A 17,133-nucleotide genomic window follows, 5' to 3' on the forward strand; every position below is an offset into this window, starting at 1 on the left:
TTAGGAGGACCTTTCCAAAAAGAAATGGCGAAAAAAGACCGGGACCTGTTTAAACATAGGAGGCTCAGACGCCATCTTGAAAAACATGGCTCCTGCGATTTAACGGTACTGGTGTTCGCGGTTGGGACAAATCATGGCAGTTAGTTGGAAAACCACTGCCACCAGCCATTTCGAGAGGAAAGGGTAGCATTTGACTGCTACATGAGTTTCTAGACATAGGGAATACTAGGTAACCCCTCCAGCACTCTATTGGAAGATAGTGTGTGCTGGGTCTAGGTATTTAAAGAATAGTGAAGTCCATTTAACTTTACATTCTCTGGGAAATAGTTTATCCCAGGGTTGGTATTTAAACCTTGGGACAGCCTAAAAAGGTTCCCTGTGTCACTGCACTGAGGGTGCTGTGTGACACACATGAAAAGATGCCTATTGAGTTGTCTAAAACGCCATAATCCAAGAACACAAGAGTAAAACACACATCAAAATACATGAGTGGTGAAAAAAGGCTCTCTCCAGGTAAAAAAATCAAGTACTCAAAATCCAGCAAGTTGCTGGGGGTCTCTAAGTTGAAGGGAATTAGCACATTTTTGAGAATTCTCCCTAACATACGCCTGTATCCAAGTTTCAAAGGACCTGGGAAGATCCGCACAAGGAGTATACCTGTGTCCTCACAGATAATGTTATGGACACAAATGATCAGGATGAGGACGCCACCTTTCTGGAAAACCACAATGTGGATGAGCAGGCAGATCTTTAAGACAATTGGGAAGACATTAGTCCGGTTGATGCTCAACCTTGGACTCCCACTCAGGACACCGATGCCCTGTGCATGGATCCTCTCCCCCCCCCCCCCCCCCCCCCCACCACCCTCCAGCCCGCCAAGTCTCACCAGTGGACGATCTAATGACATTTAACGCCATCTTGAAAAAGGCAGCTGACCATCTTCATATCGCCACTCGAAGCTTTACCAGATGGTGATTTTGTGAAGGATATACTCAAAGAAAAACCTCCCGGCCAGCCTGGCCATCCCTTGGTTGAATTCTATTAAGGAGACTGGCACCTTCCTTGTTGACGCCAGACCAAACCTAGGTGGTGAACCCTAGGGTGGAAAAGTTGTTTCATCCTCCTACCACCGACCCTGCCTACATCAAGGGACATGCCACTCAAGATTCTTTAGTGGTTACCATTATTAGAAAACGGGCTGGTGTTCCACTGTCTACAGGAGAGTCACCAGCCGATAAGGAGTCCAAGAGACTATATGTACTGGGAAAGAGGGTTACAACTGCTGCTCCGTTTTCCACACAAATAGCTACCAACACCACACTATTGACAAGCTAGGCAGACACCCAGTGGAACCTTCTGCAAGAAGGCCTTCAGGAAGGGCCAGAACCTACACTGACATGCTCGCAACAGTTTTGGAAGGCAGGCAAGTCAACCAGAATGTGCTCAAGAACATACTGGACGCTGCAGAGACAGCGGGAAGAACCCTGGCACAAGGTACCGTGCTCAAGCGACATGCATGGCTGAGGAACTCTGGTTTGAAGCCGGTTTCCCAAGCGGCCCTGATTAACAAACGCGTTGAGACGACCAACCTGTTTGGCAAGGCAGTGGACGATGCACTGGAAACAGCCAAAAAAGAACATGAAACACTAAAGTCCCTTCAACAGATTACCCAGAAACCCTCTCCTCAGAGAGGAAGCGGCTCCCGCCGCCGGTCCTTTCGTGGGCAATCTAGTTTTCCCCAGAACCAGTATAATGCAGGAAATGTGGGCCCACCAACCCTGGTTCTCTCATCTGATGGAGATGTCCCTCTCCCCTCCTATGAAACTGCCCTGCCCGTACAACATGTTATCTCAGGACAGGGGAGAAACACTGCACTCATGGCTGCAAACTCTGAACTGGCCTGTCTCCTGAGGTCATAGAGTTTGGACACCTTCAACTCACTCGGATGTATGGACATACTCTGGGAAGCGAGGAAACTCAACCGATATTGCTATTCCAGTAAACGGAAACGCTTCGTTATCTGGTGTAATGCCAAGGGTCTCAATCCCCTTGACTGTTCTGCCTACTCACATTGTATTGTGCCTGACTCGCTTACTAGATTCAGGCCTGGTTTTTAATCCCCTGAAGGTGCACTTAGCTGCTCTCTCAGCCTATACTACATCACAACAAAAGGTGTTCTGGTGGAAAATACCAGTTATCAAGGCTTTCATTGAAGGGCTTAAGAGGATTTATCCCCCCATTTCAAACCCAGCTCCCGGATGGGACTTAAATGTGGTTTTGAATAGATTCATGGGAGTACCCTTTGAGCATATGCACAAGGCAAGTCTTAAAGACCTTACCTATAAAACAGCCTTCCTAGTGGCTATCACGTCTAGGGTTAGTAACTGCAGGCCCTTTCAGTACTAGACGCCCTAAGTTACTGTTCATAGAGAGGTGGTTCTGTGCACTCGCCCTCGATTTGTGCCTAAATCTATTTCCAAGTTACGTGAACAAATTGCCCACTTTCTTCCAGAACCCCTCTAACATGGCCGAAAGAAGCCTACACACATTAGATGTGCTCAGGGCAGTCCTGTTTTACTGGAAAGAACTAAACCACTGAGAAAGCCGAACCAATTTTTCGTTTCAGTGGCAGCTGGCAGAGAAGGGGATCCTGTCTCCAAGTCGGCAGGTGGATAGTCAAATGCATCACACTTTGTCTCTCTTGCTAATAGAACTGTCCTTCAAGCCTAGAGAACATCTACTCAAGGCACTGGGGCTTCCATAGCATTCATTGCAAATGTTCCCCTAGAGTATTTGCAAAGCAGCAGCCTGGAGTTCTGTACACGCCTTTACAAAGCACTATTGCCTGGACATTCATTCTAGGTCTGATTCTCAGGTGGGACAGGCAGTACTATGACCTCTTTTCACTATTGTTCGTTCTTACAAAAAACCTCAACTCGTGTACTGCTAGCTAGTCTATGCACAGCATGTGATTCTAAGCAGATTAACGAGCATCAGAAGACATGCATTACTGACCGTAATAGCATTTCTGATGATTATCTGCTTGGATTCACATGCGCCCACCCTTCCTCCCCGCTCGGGTGGAAGGAACATAGACATCTTACTACTTTCTCTTTTATGTACTCAATATTGTCCTTGGGCTCCCTCATGGCAGAAAAAATGCAATCGAAGGGACCTCAGCGTGTGAGGGATTTTGGGTACACTACACGTCACGTTAGGGAGAGTGTTAGACACGCCTATGCCGACGTCTCCTTTCGATCCTCAAAGACAAGATGCAATTCTCTGCGGTTACCACTGGATGTCGGACCATATGCACAGCATGTGCATCTAAGCAAATGCAATCATCAGACATGCTATTGCGGTGCGTAATGCATGTCCTATCCTTCACAAGGTTAGGTAGGTTGGCAACCAACATGTCTGTTAAGGCAGGAGGCGAGGGCGGAGTCCAACTCTGCAGCCCTTTTGTCTTCCAGCCTGAGTGTGAGATTCCATTTCAAACTGGGAATCTGTGTCTGGAAATGATTGCCAAGCCCCCTGCCCCAACAACACCCCCCCCCCCCCAACCTTCCGTGTACCTCAAAGTTTGAATGTTGCAAGGCTGTTTGGCTGTGTTCCTGCAGAAATCTGAACCTGGAAGCTGAAGAGGTAGTCAACCACTGGAACCAAAGAGGAAGATGAAGAATTTGCATCTTAAATGATTTTCAGCGACTGGAGAGCCTGCTGTGGAACCAAAGCCTGCTGTGGCCCTTCCTTCCAATCGACCTGGGGACTTAGAAAATGACGGCCCCACCCAGAGCCTGGTGAGACTCCCACTAGACTCAAGACCTGCATTTTGAACCATCCCACGCATTGCTGTGACCTTGCGGGCTGCAATACCCCAATGCCTTGGGACCTCGAGCCATTGTGTGGTGCATGGTCTTCCAAATCTTGCTGAAACGTCATGGGCATCCTGCTGGAACTCCAGAGACGCAATCCAAGGCCGAAAAGTTCCCTCAGCAGAGTGCTGTATCTTTGTAATGACAAGAATCCGACAGCGATATTCTCTTCTGTGCTCCTAAAAAAGGTGCCAAATCCAGAGCCGCAAGCAGCCATGAAGAAAAACCTTCCCTAGAGCCTTCCCTGTTGATCCCTGCTGCAAAATCCCTTCCAAGTCCTGTTTTCAGTCACTACGACAAGGAAGCCACCGACTGGATTTTTGGCTGCAGAAGGCCTCTTGCTGCATAATTTTCTTGTGCTGCGGTACTGTGCCGGCTTGGGTATTTGCTTACCTTAAGTCTCTTATGAGTCCTGTTTAGTTTTGGGATGTTTTCGATGATTGGGAAGTTTCTCGTCCAGTGCACACAGGCTCCCTGCTGGAATCCCCTAGGGTGTCGTCTGCGAAGTCCATGGACCCTCAACTAACTCATGAAGTAAAGTACTTGTACTAACAGTCATCCTTAGAAACTCTGACCTTTGCTACTCAGGAACCTATGCTGACACTGCCTGTTCGATACTAGAGCCTAGTGACATCCCTTCTGCCACTGAATACTCATGCTCCAAGAATAAGGGAAAGACTTAAGGGATTGGGCCTTTGCCTGGAAAAGAGAATAAGTGTTTAAAAGTGACTTACTTGTAAAAGAGTTGGTTGGTAACTATCTCTGAGAGGTAACTATCTCTGATAGTGAACAGTTACAAAAGTGATTACCTTAGAAATGTTGTGCCATTCTGAAATTTATATGCAACACCTTTCTTTCCTGAGAAACTGTTTGCCATTGCCAGATGAGTGGAGGGAACGGCTGGAACGGATGAAGTGAGTAAAACACATGGAACAGTTCAAATGAACAAAAGGATAGAACACATGGAACAAACTAAACAGATGGGAAGGATAAAATGGATCAAGAGATTGGATGGAGTAGTTTACCTAGATGAAGGATCGAATGTTTGAATGGATTAAAAGACTGGTAAACTAAATGAACCAGACGAAATGTATGAACAGACAAAACTGAGTGAGGGGACAGAGTGAATAAAACGGATAGAATAGATGGTACACATGAGCGCTTTATCTATTGTGCCGTACTGAACCACCAGATCACACTACCACACCTACTCTCGCTTATACACCACCACTCAATTGGAACACAGCGATACTATGACACATTCGGTATAGCTGTTCTCACACTAACACCTGCCACATACCCAACATCATCCTGATTAAACACAGCTAGCTGAGCACACACCGCTAGCCTAAACATCTCCTTCGGCCTAATGCAGCCAGAAATCAATCTGGATATCAACCCGCCAGAATGAACATATTCCCGACATCCCAAGCACCACACCTACCGCTAGGAAGCAGCTATCATGCAAATGTCACACCAGCTGCACACATCTGGTGCACCCACTCACCTTATGACCCTCTACTGACTTGAACTACGGTTCCCGAGGGCGTTCAACCTACCAGCGCCTTGAGATCATACCAATGATACATAAGGCGCTATACAAATGCAAAGTAACATAATATTCTAACAGAGTAGATGTAAGGGTGTAGTACTTGCATGTGATTTGGTTATGCTCTTGCCAAAGGTAATGCTGTTGGTTTCTCTTCACTTATTCTGTTGGGATATGATGTCCCCAACTGGGTCTTGCTTCCTCTGACTTGCTTTTAGCGTGTCCAGAATAAGTCTGCATTAGGTTTTACCTACCTAGAATAACCTTAAGTCATTTTTATAAAGAGTAACACTGGGTTTTGCTATCGACTTTGTTTTAGACGGCCAGTGCTGGGTGTATACCTGCCCCAAGTTGCTGATGGCTCCTTAAAGTATATGGGTTTTACTTACCTTGAGCTAGCTGTGTGCCATCCTAAAATAAGTTACAAGAGTTACTGCTTATCTGTGTTTCACTAATATCAAAGGCACCTGTAATTGAATTTTACATCCTTGGGTTTTACTCACCTAGTATAACTTATCACAAATAGTTTTTTTTTTACTGTACCTAGAATAAGTGTTCCACTATTCACAAAACTTATATTGTCCAGTTAACTATGTGATTTCTTGCTTAGCATCAAGGTACAACTGTTGGGGGGGGGGGGGGGGGGGCCTACTACCCTGGTAGAATGTAATTTGTAAACAACCATTGGTTTTACTCCCCATGAATAGGTGTCCTATACTGAATGTGTTGAAAAAGATTTGACTTCCCTAGAATTACTATTGGGTGTTCCAAATAAGATTATATGCTTTGGTCTGTGTACCTTCAAGCATTGTGTTTTTTCTGTGTTTATAACTTTGACCAGTACTTACCCCAAGACCTATCTTGGCCGAATTGTATATAAAATAAACCTTTATTTTTTTATAATGCTTCTGGTTGTCGGTGTTTCTATGTTAATTTGTGTTTAAGATTCTTTCTACTGCGCTACAGACCTCTGTCCCTCCTAAAATAAGACTGGCTGCTTTGTCTACGCTACCAAAGAACCCAAGTGGTTCAGCCTTACATTAAGAGTGAAGTCTGCTCCCTCAGTTGAATGGTTTTGATGAAGTTGGGTCGAACTTCAGAAAAACAGCTATAACGGCGACATTCGAAGAAAAGGCACCATAGGTCGCCACCTTCGAGTTCCTCCCAAGAACAGGTAAAATACCTGACTAAATCGGCCTCTCCAGCTGAGTGGGAGAAGTTCAGAGTCAAAATTATGCAAGTATTCGACAATGCAGCCTTGACCCCCTTGAAGACTCATGAAAGCCATGCCCAGGTCGAAAAACTCAACAAGAAAAGAGGGCAAAACCTGTGCCCGGATGGCAAGGAAGAATCGCCTCGATCGGTCGAAGGATCCCTCGAGTCGAGCAGAATCTTCCTTGTGGAAGAAGTAATCTCAGTCAGTGCCGAAAGACTCGTCGGACCAAGACAGGTCCTTGACGCCAACAGCGTCTAAGCCATCGATGATTTTGGCGGTGCCATCTAGGATTACAGAAAAGGTGTATACACCATTACCAAGAATGGATTTTTTGGAGTCCCTTTCTTCGATTTATGAGGTAGCAGAACATTCTTCGCATGGTTCATAACCTTTTGGGCTTCAGTACGGAACACCTGCCCTGGATATCAGAGTGTTGGGCAAGATTGTATGCAGTGCCCCTTGGGTGCACTACAATAACCTTGAAGACCTGGAAATAGAGACCCAACCTTTGGTAGAAGTCTGAACTACACAGGTTGGTAGTGTGGCTGAGCAGCCAGGCTTATCTCAAGAGGGGTCAATGTGAGCAGTAATGTTATGACAGTTTCACAGTACAGCTATTCAAATAAAATCTTCCTCAAGCTTTCTTGATAAAACTATTATTTATTTCAGTCAGTTGTATAAGCCTTCTACAGAAGGGAGCAATATATTTAACACTCCCAGGACTCAATGGTCTCAATTCTCAGGCTGGATGTCAGATCTCCTTCAGTTTCCAACAGTCGCTCAGGTTCCCTGTGGTGGGCCTGCGAGAACATTTTGAAGGGGGAACCTATTTGGCAGCCATGGGCGGAGATGAAGGTAGTAACGGACGACTCACTCACAGGGTGGGGAGCACATACCAATGAGCTGACAATCAGTGGTCATTGGTCTCCATCGTAATCCAAACTACATATCCACCTTTTTGGAGCTGAGGGCAGTCAGACTAGTGCTGACGGCCTTTCTGCCCTCTGTACGGGGAAAGAATGTCCTGATAATGACGGACAACACAGTGCCATTGTACTACCTCAACAAGGGAGGGGTGGGGGTGTAGGGTCTCTACCACTGTGCAGAGAAGCAATGCGACTGCTGTACTGGGTAATTCAAGAAGGAATCTACCTATCAGCAGTTCACCTAGTGTCATGATGCCTACCCTTGGGGACCCAGACCAAGTCCAGCAACCCCGGAAGCAGGCATCAAGTTACCCCAAGCTAGCCCAACAACCCCCACTAGGGGCTATTTGGGTGCAGTCCTGGCACCTATGGCGCCGGGCTCATATGGAGCGTCAGTCCTGGCGCCATAGGCGCCAGGCTCATAGATTAAAACTTACCTGATGCAGACCATGCTGCAAGAGCTCCAAGCCAAACGAGGCTTGGAAGGGACTATTTTACCTAGGGACAATTTTTTTTTAACTCGGGTGGGGCTGGGGAGGAATACTTACCTGGGACTACTTTGGAGGCTATTTAAACCACGCCCGAAGAGCAGCACACGCTTTGCGTTATTCTGCATCCAGCAGCGTAACGCTCACCGTGCCTGCAAGTCTGCATCCAGGCTTCTGCCACGCCCGCCTCGAGTTTGGAGCTCCTAGAAAAAGGGAGCAAGAAGGAGAAAAGGTTAGAACAAGAGCAATACCTTTGATCCTTACCTGAATTCCCGATCCATCGCGCCTTCGAGCTGGAAGATAAATTATTTTATGCGCGTCGCCTCGCCTGCTGCAGCGCCGCTCTGAACTCACCAGCCTTCGCAGCATCTTCACATTTCACTGCATACTCCTGCATGTTACCACCGCACTCCGGCACCTAAGGAACAGCAAGGTGAGCCAAGGGAATACACAGAGGAATACCCCCCCATAGACTTACCTGATTTTACCACCGAGGGTACTATTCTTCTTCACGGGTCGGCGCAGCTTCCACTGCATCCTAGCCGAACCCCACCCCTAAGGGGAAACAAAAGGACAGCAAGGTGAAACGAGGGACTAACGAGGGGGAACCCTCCTCACCACAAAAGACTTACCTGATTTTACCACCGGAGGCATTATTCCCCGAGACTTCATACTTTCTCTCAGCGCCTGAATAAGGGAGAAAGCAACAGGTTACATATGGACATTTATTTTATCGAACTGTGTTGGATAATACAAATCCTTACCAGAACATTACCGGTTGCCACGAGGATCTCTTCACCTGCAAGGAATCGGACAAGAGTGAGTCAGGCATTTGACCTCTTACGAACTACATACTTACGGCATCTTGCTGGGAATATCGGAGTCAATATTGTCCTGGAACTCACCAATTCCTTCGAGCCAGCGAAGCAACTGGTTATCTACGCGCCCCTGCGCTCAATGCAGAATGGAGAGCTCATCTTTTCAAATCATCAGGTGAGACTATAAGAGGGGACACCCAAGGTGATCAGTGGGGAGATCTGCGGGGTGGGGGGGATTTACGCTCAACTCCACGGGTGGTTAATTCCCTTTCTCCACTTGCAGAAGAATATTCCTACGGGTCAAGCAAACGAAGCTAGGTGGGCCAGTCCAGTCCAGTCCATCATCTCGCCCCTACGCGTCACATTGGTGGAGACCGCAGCAGTCCAGATTGACGCCTCTGTGGGAGCCAGATGAGCGTAATATCTAGCCAGAGAGAATACGGCGGTGTACGCTCTGAGCAGGCAGAGCAGTCTCTCACGAGTGGTAACTAGCTCAGGAAGTCCTTCAAGAGATCTTCACCCTTTGGTGGAACCCCCTCCCCCCGCCCCCCAGTGGCTCTGTTTGCGACTGATGTCAACGGAAGTGCAAGCAGTACTGCTCAAAGGAAATTTCCCCTAAGAGGAGCTCCAGGAGATGCGTTGGTAGTGGACTGGAAGTTTCCACTCCTGTACGCGTTTCAACCAATCCAGTCGTACTTCAAGTTATGAGGAGGATCAGGAAATCCATTATCATAATTGCTCCAGGATGTGCCAGGAGAACATGGTACCCAGACCTTCTGGACATGTCCATCGGCCCTCCAATAAGTCTTCCACAAATCTGTCTCTCGTCATATTTTACCTTCATTTTATCTTCCTCATCCTGGAAAGGAAGAGGAGAGCCTACACAGGCTTCATCCAAAGCGTGCACTGACATTTTACATCTCCAGGATGTCTAAACTAAGACACGATGACAAACATTTTGTAGGTTACACGGGCCACAAGTTTGGTATGGCAATTTCAAAGTAAACTTTGTCAAGATGGATCATTTTAGGAATATCTGAATGCCACAGATTAGCAAGACCGCTCATTCGACCAGGGGCATGGCTACCACCTCTGCATCAGAGGGGTGTCCGAATTACGATTTCTTCCTTTGAGTTGGTGGAGGGGGGGGAGGGAGTACACCAGCTTGTGTGCTTGACTACAGCTACTCGAACCGAAGATCTTCCATTTGCCAGCTTGTTTGACCAGTCCCCGTGCAGTGCAGGAGTCCCCTGACATCCTCCCTCTTGTCCCCACGACTGCAGCTCTGGAACCGTGAGATCTGCAGGAACCAATGTCTTCAGCTGCATCTTTTCTTCATATTAAGGTACTGTGCCAACCCGATTGAGAGAACTTAGCTCTCGCATCGAAAGTTTGTGACACTTTCCCAACTTGCAGGCCTGATCAGCTTGTGACCCAACTTATGATTCTTTTTCGTACAAACTACTTCTGAGAACTTTGGCAAAGACTTTACCGTTTACTACAGGAACTGCCCTTTCCAAGACACTAGCCCTGCTAGATCACATGCTATGCATAGGCCGACATCTAGTGGAAGCTGCAGAGTATTAGTTGTTTTTGAAATTCAAAAAGGGACGTTGACAGGGCGTGCCAGTAATGCTATCCCTAGTGTGACGTCAGCTGCACCCATGATCCCTAATGCGTCGAGGTCCCTCATAGTTTTTTGTCCATCGTGAGCGGTCGAGTATAAGAGTGCATTTTCGAATTGTGCAATTGACTTATAAAGTATTTAATATTTGATCTTTCTGTCCTTTATCGACGCTGTGCATCGACGCTGCAAAGACTTCGAAAGAACAGGACTGACCACCGAACGGAGATCTCGGCGGAACCACCCGGCCTCGGAAGGCCCACCGGGCCTGGGCCTTACAGTATGGAGAGTGGGGGGTGGTCATTACATGTATTTTCCCACCCCTTCCCTAGGTCACCCGGGAACCCAACTAACTTGGCCTACCCCCAATATGGAACGTACGCCATTTGAATTCTGCCCGTCCTGCAATAAAGTACACTTTACGACAAGCACAGGGTGTGTAACCTTTGCTTGAATCGGGACCACGAGTCTCATTGTCGGGACTGTAAACTGCTCCGACCCAAAGACCCTCGGAGATGGGACGAAACGTTGGGCCCATCATACCCTTCAGGCTGCGGCCGCCATGGACGTCGAAGGAGCTTCCAGCGACACCATCCTCTTGGACAGCGAGGGTGACTGGGAACCTCTGCGTTCCCCAGTTAAAGCCCCTGACCCTAGCAGACAGGCTGGCTGTCCTGTTGTGGGGATGACACCCAGCAGCAAAGGCACCACACTCCCCCACACCAAGCACATGCCCTGCGACGATGCAAGTGTCGCATGCCAAAAGCCGACGCCTAAGGGCAAATCTTCGGATTCACAGTCCTCTGGGCACCCCGAGCAACTGCCTCATGACAAGCCCGCTAAGTCAAGACGCCGGACCTAAAACTCCCTCTCTCGACGTGGAAGGACGCTGCACAAGCTGTTCCCGAAGTCGAAACTCGACCCACACCCGGGGAAAAGCCCATGGAGGCGGGACTGTCCTGTCCAGTGGAAAAACCATGTCCCCAAGACTCCTGCTATGGTCTCTAGCTCTAAAGTCAGTTTCTAAGAGCACAGATCATAGTTAGAAACATAAATCCAGGGTTTCTTCTCACAAAGACAGGAACACAGACGGGCAAGATAAAAGGGACAAACCTATGGAAGAGCCGGAACCTGATCGGATTCCTACACAGGACATCCCTGATCCTATAGAGGATGAACCTCCTCCTTTCATATACTGTAGGAGTTATACAGTAGCCTACCTACCCCTTCTACCTTCGCCTCTACCTACCCGGGGATTATCCCGAGTTCAACAGACTGATCTGCCCAGGATATAGATGACCTTTCTTGCACATTTTTTTTGAAGAACAGCCCCAGACTCTTCAAAGCCTAGTAAACACGTACCACACTACCCAGGCGTCAAGCTGATGCTTCACCTGTGGCCTCTCGGTCCCGTCTGTCTACACACCCGTTGGAAAAGAGATTGCACCACCCCAGTGGAACTGTATGAAGAACCAGTCCACATGGCACCACGCTTCTCCACTGGCCGTTACGACCTAGATGTAGGAGCCGAGTACCCAGACGAAAATACCTATTCTGATGTCAGGGTTGATGACATCAGTTAAGGACGATCAGGGTGACAGTCTGTAGTCTTTGCCATGGACTCTCCAGTCCCACAGGACCCTACCTTACCCGATTCCCCGGTAGACAACTAGCCCTTGTTTAACAACCTACTTCTCAGGGCTTCTGAACATTTTGGTATCGAGACACCGGAAATCCAGCAAGATTAGGATTTTGCTGAAAACTTCTTGGGGGTGGGGGGAACGGGGCACAAAACCAGCAACTCAATTTATCCCCTCACTCAAGTCGGTACAGAGAAGGATTCAACCGTCTCTAGAAATGCCTAATCGGACTAGGGCGGTAAACCCTAGAATCAAAGCTTTTCCGCACAGCACCTTCTGACCCTTTGTATGTAAGGGGCCAACTTAAACCAGACTCTCTAGTAATTACCACTATCTGGAAGAGAGTGGGGGTACCCCCTCGGCCTCCTCCGGACAAGGAGAGTAATATACAATGGGAAGAAAAATAGCATCTTTGGCGGCTTATCAGGCACGAATTACTAATAACTCTGCCTTGCTAGCAAGCTATGACTGTACTAAGTGGGATGAAGTTACGGCCCTTGCAGAATCGGCGCCCGAACCACTCAAATCTAAGCTCTCCTCAGTGGCTGCTGAAGGCAGAGCAACGGCAAGCGTCCTACTCGAACAATTACGATGCTGCAGATGACGCTGGATGCGAGTGCACCATCCTCAAACGCCATGCCTGGCTTAGGCAGTCTGTAGTCAAATTAGAGACAAAGGCTACCCTGCTCAACATGCCTGAGCCTAATGTTTTATTTGGAAAGGCAGTTGAGGTCGCGCTGAAGTCCGAGGACGAATACGAAACACTCAAGGCTCTTGGCCAACTAAAAACTAGCCAAAGCGGAGGCAATCATTTTCTGTGTTTTCGTGGACAAAACGCACAGGCACCGGCTATAGTCCAAGCCAGGGTTCCTCATGGAACAATAACCAAAAGGCATCCCAGGGGACAGCGCTGAGGTCGCGGAAAGGGGAGAGGGTCCCCAGCTGTTAGGGAGAATTCTCTGTTTAGGCTGAATTTCCTAACCTAGTGAGTTCCCCCAGCAGCTTTGCTGGATTTTTGGGGGTTTATTTTTTTTTCTCCTGCCAAGAGTGACTCTTTTACCCTCACTCTTGGGCATGATTTGAGTGTTTCTTTGAATCTAGATGTGTTTAATGGGCTATGGGGTCTTTTACTCCATAGGGCTTCATGTGTTTTTGTGATGTGTTACACAGCACCCTCAGTGCAGTGACACAGTGATCCCCCCAGTATAGACTCCATACCCTGGGACTGACTACTGTCTCCCAGGGCATGTAAAGTCACCATTGACTTTACTAGTCTTAAATTCTGAACAGAACCAGTACAAACCATCATATTGTGGACGTACTGGCGGGGGCAATTCGATTGCCCCAGGGTCTGCTAGTCGAGGGGGCACGTCTCCGTCCCGCCTGATCGAGTTTTGGCTGGTGGCAGTGGATACTACTTTTTATATTCAACCGCGAATATTTTCTTGTGGGATTTCCCATTGTTTTAGGCTACTATCTTTATTTAATTATTTACGGTAGCCTCGAACATACCGCCGGTTTTATTAATTAAAACTTGATTCTAAAATGGCGTTTGTTCTCTTCTGTGACTCCAACCCAAGGCGAGCCCTTTGTTCCACTTTTTGGCGGGCTTCTCCACAGAAGCCCTCCAAAGTGGTGCCACTCTGTCTGGGGTACTTTGGAGGGGTGGAGGGAAATTTAGGCACTGTGGTCTGAGTTGCCTTGGCAACTCAAGTCGCACTCCATCCTGATTGGCCCAAGTGGTGAGCTGGCCGGCTCACCACTTAGCATGTTTGAGTGACAGCTAGGCTGAGTGAATGGGGGTTTGCTGCATAAAAGCAGAGCTTTTGGGACTGGAACTTCAGAAGTCGCCACAGGACCTAAGAATCCGACGCGCGAGAATCTGAGCTGACCTGCCACGACACCACCACCGGTGGAGCCCTGGTGGACTGCCTCACCACTTTTCCCAACGACAGAAGATCTCCCGCCGGAGAGTCTTCTTCCTTTGACTGGTGGGGATAACCAGTTTCACCGTCTTTTCGCTTTCCCGACGTACCTCGTGGCCGCCTTGCCCGTGCCAAGCACCCCGGCAACCGGGATACCACGTTTTACCACGACCGCAAAACAAAGATACCACCTTTAAACGGAAGACTCTGCGGCTGGTTTCTTCCCTGGTAGTGCAACGACCTTCATCTTTCCTCCAAGCAGAGATCTTCTCTTCCCCTGGACGACGGCGCGACTTGCACCCACTACCAGGAACAACTACCACCGCTGGAGGACCCTTCCCAGTTAAGGTACCGTGCCCCGCCTGGCTTCCCTTGCTACCGACTGGACAGGGTAGATTTAGCCCCCGGCTTTCGAATCTGCGTTAGTCTGGGACACCCGGCCTAAACTTTCTTAAAGCCTCTCTAAACACTTTTTGAACCCTCTGCAAGACTTTCTAAGCATAGTGTAACTGTGATCTTGGGCGCATTTGTGCTCTGCTCTCTCTAAGAGTGGGCTCAGCCTTTGGACTTTGGCTCACCAGTGACTTTTTGCTCTCTGCCTTGCTAACCGTGTTCCTGAATCTTAGAGGGGTGTACCATTTCATATTGTCTTTATCCCTCCCTTTCTCACAAACTTATTGGAGTGCCATCTAGTTAAGCTCTCACCTCTGTATGAAAATAAGTGGTGTTTTACAGTGACTTATCTGATGAGGAAAAATGGGTGTATATATTACAGCTACCAGGTAAATCTGGGTGGTGAAGACTGCTACCAAGTGGGTTTACTGCCAACACCTGTAGTCTTAAACCTTTTGCAGTGGTCCCTAAGGGAACTGCACAGGTTTCTGCCTAACAGCAGAGGTGGCGGAACACCCTCCAAGCAATGATGTCCCGCTACTAGTCCCCTCCCCAGTCGGGGGACGAATTTCACACTTCACCCACGCATGGGAGGGGATAACATCAGACAAGTGGGTGTTATTGACGGTAGAGGGAGGTTACTGCACTGAACTCCAGGGAATCCCATCAACCCCCCCCCTGCGCTCCAGAAAAGACAGTAAAGAGTGGAACAACTCGTCTTGGTGGAGGAAGTTGACACCATCAAAATCGTGCCGTACGAGGTAAACAAGGGTTTTTATTCAACATACTTCCTTGTTCCAAATAAAGATCTGACCATGCGCCCAGTATTAGACCTGTGCCCTGCAAACAAATTTGTCAAGCCACAAAACTTCTGCATGACAACGCTACAAGAAGTAATCCCTCTGTTAAAACGGGCAGGGGCGGTACATGGCAACATTGGACATGAAAGATGCTTATTTTCATTTTTCAGAGTTCCCAGCGCACAGAAGATTATTGCGATTCAAAGTAGCAGCCCAGCACTAGTTCAAAGTGCTGCCCTTTGGGATAGCCCCGGCTCCAAGGGTGTTCACCAAGGTACTGGCAGTGGTGGCAGCGCACCTTCGCAGGAAGGCAATCCCAGTGTACCCCTATCTGGACGACTGGCTGATCACAGGAGAATCCTACCATCTTTGCAAGATAAACACACAAAGAACCATAGACCTTCTCTTCCAATTGGGCTTCTCAATAAACAGTCAAGTCTGGTACCAAACACATCCATACAGTTCCTAGGAGCTGTGTTCAATCCAAAGACAGGCTTAGCCTTCCCATCCATGGAAAGAGTACAAAACGTGCTTCAGCAAATACCCCAGTATCAAGCTGGTCTCCTGTTAAGCGGACGCAAAGCTATGCGTCTGCTAGGCATGATGGCATTGTGCATATACCTGGTCGCCCCCCCCCCCCCCCTATATCCCCCCCAGGCGCCTGTGACTAATTCAGGAATGGTTGGCGAAACAATGGTCTCTGGCAAGTGCTTAGTGGGACGATATAGTGGTTGTTTCGCCTACACTGGCTCAAAACCCACACTGGTGGTCAAGGGAAAATCTGCTCGCTGGGAAACCCTTCCACGAACCGGAAGCGCTAGCGGTCATCACAACACATCACTTTCCGGGTGGGGGGGCCACTACCTTCAGCACACGGCCCGTAGTTACAAGTTACTGCACAGAACCATATCAACCTACTAGTTATTGGCGATCTTCAAAGCACTGCAAGCTTTCAAAAACCACCTAACAAACCAGTCGGTACAAGTCCTGACAGACAGCACCACCGCAATGTTCTATGTCAACAAACAGGGAGGTAAACTCTCCAAATCTGTCCAAACTGGCTGACAATATGGAGGTGGGCGCTCAGACAAGTGATGTCCCTGTCCTCCCAACATGTGCCAGGGGTATTCAACACTCTAGCGGACTCTCTCAGCAGAGATCCTCTGCCAGAAGAATGCAAGTGGCAACCACACACGGACATGGTAGCCTCAGAGAGAGAAGACTTGGTCTACCAAGACAACCGAGCAATGCCCAGACTTTGCGTCCAGGTTCCCCCAACCAGACTCCAAGAGGTACGCCCTATGGATGAGCTGGTCAGAGAAATGTGCAACGCTTCCGCCACTTGTTGGATTCAGAGTTGGTCTTTACTTTTTTTAAAGTCCACCTAGCAGCTTTATCAGCCTACACCACCTCTCAAGGTAAAGTCTCATGGTGGAAAGTGCCAGTCATTAAAGCATTCATTGAGGGAGTAAAGAGACTACACCCTCCAATCTCTAATCCCCCGCCAGGCTGGGAGCTTCATGTAATGCTAGCAAAACTCATGGGCCCTCCCTTCGAGGCTTTGCATCAAGCTACTTTTAAGCACATTAACTGCCTTCTTGGTGGCTATTACTTCCATAAGAAGTCAGTAAACTCCAAGCTTTGTCAGTTCAGGACCCTTTCTTTATCATCCATAAAGACAAATTGGTTTTACGTACTCACCCTAGGTTCTCCCCTAAATTAATTTCCAAGTTCCACGTAAACCAATCAATTGAGCTTCTGGCCTTCTTTCAGAAGCCAACTAGCTCAACTGAGGTCAAACTCCACACACTAGATGTGAGGGCAGTTCTCTACTATGTAGATAAAACCAAACCGCTTAGGAAGACTGATCAACTGTTTG

The 17,133-nt window shown here is 48.2% G+C and overlaps 1 protein-coding gene across 3 annotated transcripts in view; it reads left to right on the forward strand.

The window, feature by feature from the left end:
- The window catches only part of RAVER1 (ribonucleoprotein, PTB binding 1), a 402,256-nt gene that overhangs the window by 205,102 nt on the left and 180,021 nt on the right, over positions 1–17,133 (forward strand). The window lies entirely within an intron of this gene.

This window comes from Ambystoma mexicanum, chromosome 3q, assembly GCF_040938575.1.
Source record: "Ambystoma mexicanum isolate Mex_15411 chromosome 3q, UKY_AmexF1_1, whole genome shotgun sequence".
NCBI classification, from domain to species: Eukaryota; Metazoa; Chordata; class Amphibia; order Caudata; family Ambystomatidae; genus Ambystoma; species Ambystoma mexicanum.